Source organism: Apus apus, chromosome 4, assembly GCF_020740795.1.
Source record: "Apus apus isolate bApuApu2 chromosome 4, bApuApu2.pri.cur, whole genome shotgun sequence".
Classification (NCBI taxonomy): Eukaryota; Metazoa; Chordata; class Aves; order Apodiformes; family Apodidae; genus Apus; species Apus apus.
In genome coordinates this window covers 64,788,884-64,801,356 of record NC_067285.1, presented here as the reverse complement: position 1 = coordinate 64,801,356, position 12,473 = coordinate 64,788,884, and the positions used below count along the sequence as shown (strand labels likewise).

At 37.7% G+C, this 12,473-nt stretch overlaps 1 protein-coding gene across 2 annotated transcripts in view; it reads right to left on the bottom strand.

The window, feature by feature from the left end:
* The window catches only part of TSPAN5 (tetraspanin 5), an 86,502-nt gene that overhangs the window by 73,068 nt on the left and 961 nt on the right, over positions 1-12,473 (bottom strand). The window lies entirely within an intron of this gene.

The window sequence follows — 12,473 nt, the reverse complement described above, 5'->3', positions numbered from 1 at the left end:
AATTACAGTGGTGACCAGCTTGCTGTCCAGACTGGTGGCAAGGCACGTAGCCTGCAGAAAACACCATTAAGTGATACTGCAGCACATGTAAAGCTAGTTCATACAAGCACATCACTACTCTACAACTAGAGAGCACAGTCACAATTCCCTGCTGTGGATGAACTGTGTGCTTCAACAACTAAGCTCTCTCAATGCTACAAGTACTAGAGTCACATAGTTCATATTATTGGAGGAAGTTTACATTTAAAGGGTCATAATGGTCAGACAGGATGCTTACTCTGCCTGATTGGCTCCACTGTTCTCTGCCAGCATTTTTTGGTTAGACTAGTATATCACCCTTTTTGCCGCTCTTACTTCGGCAATTGAAGTAATTGCTCTAGTTCTTCTGAAAATCTTTTCTTACAAAAAAAAACAAAACAAAACAACAAAACACCAACACAAAACACATTGCTTGAAAACCAATTATGCAGCTGCCACCAAGTAACTCCCATTGAAGTCACGAGCTGTTCTTATGCAGAGGCGTGTAACAAGGGTGCAAGCAGTTACGGCGCTGAAAGCCCTTGTGCTCTATGCCTTAAGTGGATGAAGGCAAGCTATGCAGGGAGCTCATTCAAAATTAATACTACATCAGGAAGTGGATGAGAGGGAAGGTACTCAATAATTGATCCACAGTTTGTTTTCTATGAATTCTCAAACTTCTTTATGAACATGTTTGTTTTGGTTTGCCTTTTTGTGTTTGTTTTTTGCAAGCTAGAGAGTTTTTACCTAAAGTTCTATTAACAAAAGAGTGAAACGATGAGAGCTCCCAAAGAGGTGCTTTGATAACAGTAACTGCAGAAAAATACCTAGTCAGAAGGTAACATGGAAATGGAACAGCAAACAAGGCAGGTTTACTCAGACAAAATATGACTACCTTCTCACTTTTAGAAGACTACGTTCTCAAAGTTCTTCTGCTTTAATAAAACGTGGTGTGTTCCACTTTGCTCCTGCTGTGAAAAGTTACAGGTTTCTCCTCTCACCACCATTTACACAGAATTACAATCCCACCTCACCATGCAGACAAAGCCCATTGTTCCAACTTACAAGGTCCTTCAAACTCCTCAAGCTAGGAGTCTAATCCTGCTCATGTGAACAATTTTGACAACACAGCTACACCAAAATTCTTCTACCTTGCTCTATAAATATCACCTCTCATCATTTTAAGGACACGTTATGTGGCAGATTGGAACAAGGTAGCCTGCAGAGTAAATTAAAGTCTTACCCTAGGCACATTAAGGAAATTCAAACAAATAGCAGTACTCACTGGAGTCCTGATACCTCTCCAAGGATACAAAAAAAGGAGTCACATCAAGTATCCAAACATTTAGGACTTTACAGTCTGTTTCTAACTAGTACAGCAGGAGAAACAGCCACCAGCCTCTTTAAATTCAGACCTGTACTCAAGCCTCAAGTAGTATCACTAAGACCCTGTTATTCAAGAGCAACAAGCCTTCCATGTGGCTCAAACAGGAAACAGCACATCCTCCAAATCTTCACTTCCCATGCCAGTCTCTATCACTGCCCTATTTCACTTTACCTGATTCTACATGGATCAGTCCTACAGCAATAGTTTATTAAACTAAAATGTGAAATCCTATATATCAGAGTCAGAGCTCTGTGTAGTTTTTATATCCATCAGCATTATAGCTGAATATAGCTTGAATTATCTCTGTAGGTGTTATTTGGGAGGTCCTGCACCAACACTGAGGCTAGCTGTTTCAAAAGGATTTGTGTGCATGTTGTACCAAAAAAGGTACATATTTATTGAAAAAAGTTGTTTATCAAGTAGGAACAAGTACCTTATAAAATGGTACCAAAAAGCCAGTGCTGGATTTTTATTTCTCCTTCCCACTTTCCTGTGGACAGGTGACAGGACTTCAGTAACAGAGCCAGCAAACTGCTCCTGTAGAAAGCCGTTTCAGAGCATGGCAGTGACCATGCACGGGTTTCAGTGGGCTAAGAGCACAGAACCCAGCTGAGCCCTAAGTTCCAGGTGACAGAAGTAAAAGCAGACACACGGCAAGAAGGAAAAAGGGCTACCTTGGAAAGTGGAACAGAAAGAACCCCTGCAAGCTGGAGTAGAGCACAAACTGAAAGGAGGGCAAAATCAACACGAATCAGGTATTTACAAGAGGGATGGTAATTTATCCAGGCAGTAATAACCTGCTATTGACAAGAAAACTGCAAGTAACAGTGGAGTTGAGTACATCACTGTTATTCATTAGGCATGATATTTAAAATAATATATTAAATACTGAATGACAATGGGTTCACTGGAAATTATACACAAAGTTCTGGAATGGAAAAAGTTGAAGGCAAAAGCTACTGTTGGCCACAGCTGTCCTTTTGCCTGTGTCAGAGATTAGCAGCCTTGCGTAATAGCTAGCTGATGGGGTCATGAATTTACAGGGCAAAGGAGAGTACCTCCAACAGAAGACAAAAACAGCCAGATGAGAGTCAACTCATTCAGTGGCAAGTACCATTCAGCATCAGTCTTATCAAGATTGGCATTGATTTTCTTTAATATGCAAATTTATTAACTGCATGTGTTTAGGAGCTACTTCCTCTCCCACAGATACAAGAGTAGTTTAGGAAAAATGAAGAAGAGGCCAGCAAGGATGTAAACCATATAAAAATGTAATCAGCTTGTGTTCTTGAGTCAAACACACTAGTTATTTGCCTGGAAAATACCCTGCAGAATAAAACATCTATTCAGATGCCACCACAAACCTTTAGACGACCCAGGCAGCAGTTTAGCCTATCTTCAAAATAACATGGCATCTTGTAAGAGGAAGGAGACTGCTTACACGTAAAAGAAAGCAATGTTTTTAAACAACACTCAGCCCTGCCTAGCTGAAGTAGGAACACTACTGGTGACCATGCCAGAACTCCCAGCAGAACAGTGGAGTGGAGCCAGAGGAAGATCAGCCCAGAAAGTCTTTGCATGTAACAGCAGTTAGATGGGTTTCCAGTCCCTTCAAGTCTTGCTTTTAGGCACATAAATAATGAACCACTGCTCTCAAAAGTCAGGAATCATTTTTTTAAAAAAACACAGCATTATTCTGTATACGTGTGTGTGTATATATATATGCATGCATAGATATATCAATATATTTACATTAAATGCATAATAACCTTTTGTTTGCAAGAAACCATAAAAAGTGATACTACCTGGGAATGGATAATCATTACAAATTCTCTTCAGAGAGACCATTTACCACCCTTTCAGTAGGCCAGTCCAGTGAAGTACCTTATTACAGGGAGTGCCATGGTGTTTGGAGTAAAGTTTATGGGAAGGAAAAGAAACCAGAGAGGTAGATGATGGAGTTGTGAACTTAAGTTTAAGTTCAAATTAAGTTCACATTACAATAAACTTGGCAAACTATCACTGCTCTTGCTTTCTCCAACATCACTGGGCAATTAGAGGGAAAAAGATAACCATAAATCTTACCAAAATAGAGAAGATCACAGCACATTGCAGGAGTATCTCAAGTAGCACATATATCTACATAATATTCCTCACCACACCAAGCCAATTATGAACACAGCATCATATCTGATGCCTGTGTGGTGCACTGTCCAAACCCACTTTACCTAGCATTGAAACAGGCTGTGCTTGTACAATCACTAAGTTGATCTATATACTGAAAAGAGGAGATGGTCCTACCATCTTCCCACACTTCATTCTTGCAGCCAAACAGCAAGTCAATAGAAATTGACTCAGATTAGATAGTTCTCAGTAAGATCTACTAACTGAATGCTATCAGTCCACTGAAGCTGTACTAACACATTTAGTTCTGCAGCCTTGTGCCAGCCTCAGCCATTTGCAGCCTCCTGCTCTCATTTTTATGTCAGAATTTATTTGCAAGAGAGCACACCAAAACTAGTCATGAAACCACTGCCCAACCAAGGCAGGAAGCAGCCCTGCTATAGAAACAGGCCCTCCCAGTTATTCAGAGGAAAAAAAAAAAAATTGAGTTAGACTATCGGGAAAGAAGCAGGATTTCACATCCACCTGGATGCCCACAGAAAGAGAAAAACAATAGATTGTGATATCAAGCAATATTCATTAAAAACTAGATATTATTTATTAACTGCAATCATGCATATTTTTACCTATATATATTTTATGGTCTTCACATAACTCATATGGCTGAATTTTCATCTAGTAATTACATAACTCCATGGACAAAGCTTCTAATTTATAAACTTTTCCACTTTTCTTATTTTAATCATTTATTGTTGGACTGATTGAAGTCATCTTTATTCCTTTAGACATATACCCAAGTAAACTGGCAGTCAGGAAGACAATTTCTACAAAATGCTTTTACTCACACGGTAAAGGGAACCCTTCTGGTTTTATATTTCCATGGCAAAAACTAAAATTAAAAAAATCTGAAACCCTTGCTTTGTGCATAGTAGAACACTCCATTATACTCCTAGCTGAAAGCGGCCTAGGACACTTGACAACCTTCTTCCTTATTAGCTGGTAGGACATAATATTTGAATTACACAATATTTTGAATTGTCACCTTTTTCAGATTCTGTTCTCCAGCCTCAAACACTCTAACCACATATAACTGCCAAGATAAACTTAAGATTCTTCCACAAGGTGACACAGGTAACTGAAGCATAGCACAAAACAACAAAACCTTTGCCATACATTATCTGTGAAATTTTTTCCTCCCTGTCTCTGCATTTATATGTAAACCATTTACAGGGCAGAGGGGGAACCACCTCCAGATTAAAAACCTTTTTAATCACAGCTGGTTGGAAAACAAAACACAGCAGAAAAGATGCAATTCAGTGAGCAGAAAGTACCGGGAGAACCTACTCTCAGAAAGGTAAATATACATCCTGCTCATGAATACATGAAGCAAAGGTGTCCAACAGGGAGAACCTGCAATGCAGGCTCTGAAAAAATGACAGCTAACAGGTGGCTCTGTTAGGGGTGACACCCCACATATAGTGCTGCTGCATCTTTCATCCAGATGAGCAACTTTCTCAGTTGAGAAAGTTTGTGCTCTTGACACAGAGAAAGTCCTGACATAAAATAATGTCCCATGTCATGGAAGATTTGCCCTAAATCAAAGTAAATTAAGCTATATTCTCATTAATTTATTAACACTAGGAAACACCCAATAGGCTGAATTATTGCAATCACCCTCATATTATACTCATTACCCTATAACAGTAGCCTACTGGAGCTGTCGCAGTAGACATAGGTTTTAACTCATTAACATTACATATAGGAAAGCAAAACAGAAGCCTTTGTGAACTCATAATATTTCATATATAAAGGTATTTAGTCTCCTTTTAATTCTTTCTCTCAATACAATACTACAAAGGAGCAACAAACACTTCTAGAAATAATTTTACTTACCTATTGAGGAGAAAGAGTACATATTTAGGCAGAAGTTCCTATCATTCTATGATTTTTCTATAAGAAGTTTTGCTGTTGAGAACACCAGATGGCAACAGGTATGGAATAAGTATACAAACTGTTTTCATTACATGTATTTGCCTTGTTGGGAAAAAAAAAAAAAAAAATCTTCCATCACCACACATAAGGAACTTTGCTTGAAATTATTTTCAACATTATTTGATGTAATATTGGAGTCTTCCCCTGGAGCAGAAGGATTTTCAAGGCCTGGAAGAGGCATATTGATTTTTCTCAGTTCTGTGGGAAATTGACAGTTCATTCATAAGATCATCTGTTTGTGCTGAAATACTTATTCTAAATGCTGTCCAGAGGAAAGTGACTGAAAAGTTGAAACATTAGCTGACAAATCTGATGTTGAGATTGACATGTTTTAAAGGAAATAAATACCACTACTTCCATTTGTCTTAGTTTATATAGCTAAAGGAATAGGATCTGACTGGTTTTAACTTCCAGATGGCCTGACTTGTAGAGCTGCTGTATGAGAACACACTGATGAGAGTCTGATACCAAATCAAGCACCCCTAACTGCAAGCCTCAGTGTGTTAGTGACATTTTTAAATGCCCACGTAAGGGGAAGGCTAGACTGCTCCAGATCTCTGTGTACATTAGAGAAGCAGCTACACAGAGCACTGCGCCAACAGTGACATCTACCCATACCAACCCCGATGCCTGTACAAACTCCTGCTGAAATAGGTGGAAATCTGTATCTACTGTAATCCATGACGGAGGATATTTTTTGGCAGCAGCAGGAGGACAAGCACAAAAAAACAGGATGCTTTCCAACCTCATGCAATAGTGCAATGGAAAAGAAACAAATTAGGCCTCGCATCAATAAACAGTAATTTATGTTTTCCTGGATTTTTGCACTGTAAAACTGTAGCAGAATGCAATTGAGTACATAGGTAAAAATACACTAGCTTTTTTCATTTTACTTGTTTCTTTATTGCATTGCAAGAACATTTTTTAACTTTTTAATGGGAGAAAAAGATGTGAACTAGTACAAGAGTAAAAATTCACTACAAAATGCAACCCAATTAAAGACTCAGATCTTCAGAAGAGTTTAAAAAAATTACCATAATGGAAGGCACTTAATGGTTAATGCTGACAATGACTTCTGGGTCACCACTAACAGAGCCGGGTTACTTCATGAGCTGTTCAGCTCCTTGCTCCTGCCTACATCAATAAAACAATTATAGTCCAGCTGACAGGCTATGAGTCATGCATTTGAGAAACGTGCTGCATATTTCAGGCAAAGCAAAGTATGAAGGCTGATTCTATCCTACAGCACTGTAGTTTAAGACTGGAATTCCCTAACTGGCAGAATTAGGTCAGGAGATTTCTTTGGGTCAAAAATATTCTCTCTCACCTCCAGTTTTAATTGGAAGCAAAACATTATATTCTAAATGCTTTTAGCAAATCTTCACAGGTTACTGCCCTTAGTTAATGGAGTATAAGGTGTTGAAGTACCTAGACTGAGCATTTAACAACACATCAGCTTCTTGCTCCAGATGTATAACTTGTAGTATCCCTGGTGCCAAAACCAGTTTATAATGCATTTTGAACAAGACTATTTGTAGGAATGGCGCTCAAAGGAAAAAGAAGTGTTGTTTCACTAACTGTAAGACCAAGTTTCTTATCTTCTACTAATCATTAATTAATGCATCTGACAGAGTTTAAGGAATAAAGAATAACATCTGCTAAGAAGTACTTCAGGGCTATTGTAATCTGTGGAACTAGATCTTAAGAGAGCGTTCTTTAAAAGCAGACTACATACATACTTTCAAGCTCCTGTCCACTGAACAGGGCAGAGAACTTTCTTACATTATTCTTCTTACCAGTCACCACACACACACAAAAAAACACAACAACAACAAAAAAAAAAAAAAAAAAAACCACAAAAACCACAAACCAAATCACCTTCTCCTTCACATTTTCCATTTGAAATTTATCCTACATTTATTGCACTACCTGGCATAATTTAAAAAAAAAAAAAGTTTTCTGAGTTCTCATTTGGGAAAAAAAGCCTTTCTTCCTCAGCTCATGCTTACTTTCCTTGTGTGCCTATTACAACATATAATGTAGTTGAATACATACATAATAAATTACATACATAATAAATACATTAAAGAGTTTATCAGGAAAATACTATCTTGCTGAATTAAGGTAGCATGTCAACCTTTAAATTAAATGTTACAGAACAAGGACCTGTTGTCGCCTCTACGAAGAAAAAATTATCAAAATACAACAAGGGGGATGACACTAGGATCAACAATAACTTTTCACACATACAAATACTCATAAAATATTTTACTTGCGTAAGTATTCTGTTGGGGCTGCCTGTACTCTGGGTGTCATTCACATGCATCAGTTTTTCACCAACTGGGACACTAAAAATTAAAACTTAACTCTTCATCCTTCAAGATAGATACACCACCAGGTAAAACATTATGACAATTCAACCAAGGTGGGACACTGATAATACATTAACAAAATTCATCTTTAACACAAAAGAAAAGTATGTAAGCTGCACTTGATAGTTCCAATAATATTAACTTGAAGTATGTTGACACCAAACACGAAAAGTCACACAATCATAATTAAGTTTTTTCCAGTTCTTGTGCCCTTGTGTGTCTTTAATCTTTGACAAACTAGAAACATCAAATAGCTCAAAATAACATACTTACAAGCACCTAGTTTTGGCAAAACAAATACTTAGGAGAAAGGCAACAGCTTCAACCACATTCCTCATCAATTTCTTTTTATATAAGCAATGATGCAGCTTGTCACAAAGTTACGAGGGAATGCACAGCCAGGAAAATTTTTATTCCAAGAACCACCTCTACAAACCTGAAGCAAGTGACCTGGAGCCAGTAGAGTTACTATATTTTTTTATACATTAAAAAGATGGGCTACATCTGCTGAAAGAGACACTGAGGAACTCAGGAATCCCAAGCTCACAAGACATCTGTTTCATCAATATCTACATCACTGACTTGCACTGTTACAAAACAGTTGTGTACTTTCCCAAGACAAGTTCTGTCTTGCCATTGTACTGTTTCTGGCAAAAGCACTTGTCAAATGCTCTAAATTATCTGTGCAACTAAGAAATTTTAAAACACCAAATAATTGATCATAAAAGTGGGGGGAAGTGAACAGAAAGCTTCTACTTCCACTGCAAGGGCCTCTTCCCAATGCAATTTTTTTAAAGATCAAATGCTAAAAAATGCACTTAAAAGTTGCAGAGTGAGCACTTTTTTTTTTTTTTTAACAACTGTGGCAAGGAAAAATTACATAACAAAGACTTCCTTGTGGATATCTGAAATCCAGCTGACCTAAGAAAATTATCTTCTGCCTCTTTGAAAACAAACTATCAACAATGTACAAATTTAATAAACAGTCCATTTGTTGTCCCTTAAAGGTCACTACATTTTTCCAACACTTTTGCCACAAGACACTTAACATAACCTTATTCAGTTTTCTTTTCACGATCATCCTGTAATTCAGAAGACTATTTAGACTTCCATATGGTTGCTATCAAAGCTGGTAAAAGCCAAGCAAATTATAACCTGTAATATGCTGATGTATCGTAATCGCAGCATATCTCACAACTTAAGTGAATCAACAGATAAAGCAAAGGTTTCTGTGTGAAGTGACAATGCTTTCCATACATCATTCCAATTAGGCTATGGTCAGTGGAATCAAGTGTGGATTGAAATTCAGAATTAAACAATATAATATATCCAGATTTTTCCATTAAGTACAATAAAACACAGAGGGAAATTTGAAATAGTTTTTGGAACTAAAAGTCAGCTTAAAACTATCTTGCAAATGTAGACGGGGAAAGAAAGGGAAATGGTTCTTGCCTTTTGGGAAGCTGGATAGACTACTTTTACTTTTTGCATTGTACCTTTGACATCATTCCACATGGAATTCTAAGGGGGAAGGCAGGGAGGAGGCACTGTTTGCTTTTACTACAGAAAAAGTGTTTTGTTACCTTGTATCATGGCTGCAGCTTTCATCTAAATCAGATCACATTATGATTTACCTAGACAAAACTAAAAAGCCTCATAAAAGTGCACTATTACATCAGGCTAGAAAGGTAGCATGCAATGTGGTACCTTCACACGAGCATCATGCTAGTCAAGTTAAAGCCCAGGTGTGTGCCATTATGAAAAATCGGCAGAATAGCAGCTGAACAAGATAAAGGAAAGCATAATATTGAGTTTAAACTTTTGATTTAGCTGTATTTGTGCCTATTTGGTCTGAGTTCCTAAATCTTACTTTGGCAAGTGCCAAATCAGTTTTTCTTTTCCATGAGAGCATTGTGATCTCACTAAAGTTATTCTAAACAAACACTTCCAGCATATTTACCAATTAATTACCAGTTAATACTGAACTTAAAAAAAATTAAAAATCAAGCTTGCAAATACACCTAGGACATGAATTAAGCACAGACTGAGCAGATAATATTGCCTTATACAACAGTGTTAAGCACACAGTTAAACAAGAACACATTACCTGGGGTGGTGCAAGCCTCAGATCTCTTAAAGAGCACACTTACACCTTTAGTTACAACTATATATACAACATTGAGTGCAACTTTCCCATACCCACTATTCTAATAATTCAGGTTTGTCTTTTTCAGGGAAGAAATAACAGAGCAGCACGAAGCCAAAAAATTGACAAAAAGGTCTGGCAATAGATTTTGCCCACATTCTGTGGCATAAAAAGCCTCAGATTTTTGGTAATATTTTCCGTTCAGGTAAGCCCTACAGTTATTCCCCAAATAATTTCAGCAGATCTGTAACATTCCTCTGCTGAAGGCACCAACAACCATTATTCTTCTAACTCAAACAGAATTGTCCTGTTTATTTACATTAAGATTTTACAAGGTATTAAAAACACTACATAGCAGTGTTCAAGGCAGAACTTTGAACAAAGGTGTTCTACATATCTCCATGTTCACAAGATCCCTGGAGAGTGTCCTGGGGTTAATACAATGATCTCTTCATCACTTTAATCTATATACAATGACTACAATAATGGCTATTTTTCATTATCACTTTCTGTGAACAACCAAACTTGCAGTTTTCATTTACAGTTTTTCTGGCCCAGTTTCATGACAGACTATTGAAGGGTTTGTCTTAATTTAGTAAAAACAAAATTAAAATGCATTCTACTAGAGTAACTTCCTATGTTTTCACTCCAAATCATGACAGACATGGTAATAAGTGCAGGCTGCCTCATAAAGAGATTACAATATTCTGAAGAAATGACTGAGCTTTTATAGAGTGCTTTGTCTCTGTGGATTTGAAGAAGTTTAGCCAAGGACACAATGAGATTATTAGCATTTTGCAAAAGGGAAAATCCAAAAGCAAGGGCCACACAACAAGAAAACAGCAGAGTGGGGAAAATACTTAGGTCTTCAGATTAGCATTCCAGCAGTATAAAGGCGCACGGCCTAGCAAAATATCTTTTAACCTGTTCAGTTACAAGAGGAACATCTGTCATCATGCAAAAGCTTTGCTGCATCTGCCTCAACAACACAAGAATAAGAAAACGATCAGCCACAAAATACACCTAAAAGATACCATGTCCCCACTTTGCACTCTCCACGCATTAGCCTTCAGAGAATAATACAAAGGAAATTGCAGGGTATATAGCTTCTTATACACTCACAGTGCCTGAAGGAGCAAGATAACACATTTATGTATATTTCACCATAATCTCCCTCTCTTTTAGTCTAAGGACATGGCACACAAGCATTCCTCACATTACTCTGTTCCCAGCTGAAAAACATCTGTGATCACAGCAACATATGCCCAGGGCAATCAAAATGAGAAAACAGACAACTGAAAACAATCATGGCAAAGCCAACCACTAAAAACTGAACGAATAGTACAATAAAAACAGCAATTGTAAGGTCAGAATACTACAAAGCTTGCAACCACTTATCTCCACAGGTCAGTCTTAGGCCAAGTAAACACTGACATAAAACCACAGTCAACTTTACTCTAGCAGCTTACTTTCTTGATTAAGGTATTTCACTATAAAAGTGTCATTAATCAAAACGCTCATCTTTCCAAAACATTCTCTTCAGGCATATTTACTTTCCAGGAACACAGAACACAAGGTTAGCTACGCATATCTGCTAGCCACCTAACCACCCTCCTCTATTCTCACCAAGGGGATAATCTCACACTCAGTATCGGTTAGAAGGTACCTCTCCTCTATTCTTGCCTACCTTCATCCATAAAATTTCTAAGTGCTTTTTTCCTCCAAGTCACCTTTATCGTCCAAAGAAGCCATACATACATGGCTATATATAGATATGTCTATATGTATCTGGCTATACCCGATACATAGCCAGCTTGCCTTCAAAGCCACTCCAAAACACATCCATCCCACCTGGGATGAATTCATCATTCATGCATGCTTCCCATTGCTAAATGGAGTAATATCATGAAAAGAGGAAGATTGTACATGCAAGAACCTTCATTTAACTTTTAACATTCTATACAGCGATAAAACCTCATCACTTGTTTGAGTGGGAATGCTCACTCCCTCCTTCATTACAAAATCTGGCATATACATCCAAAACCAGCTGCTCTTCTTCCAAACCCAACACATTGAGAAGATGCTAGAAATACTACTATATGCAGGTTACACTTCACAATTCAGTTCCGTCTCCTCTAAAGCCAGTGCTGGTATGGTGCAACAAGACAATGTGCAGCCAAGAGATCAAGCAGCACAGCCAGAAATGCCTCCAAATGCCCAACCAAGCCTTCTATGGGCTTGCACTTTAGGGATGGGTGTGAAATAAGGTTCCTTCCCTCCTCCATCCTGTTATTATTGCTGCTGCTACTACTGTGTGTTAATAGCTAAAACCACAATAAGCCTATGCCATACACAACCTCATCATTGTGTAACCATTGCCTTAAACAGCACTGCTCAGAGAACCCGAGCTGTGCTTTTTAATTATTTTTATTTA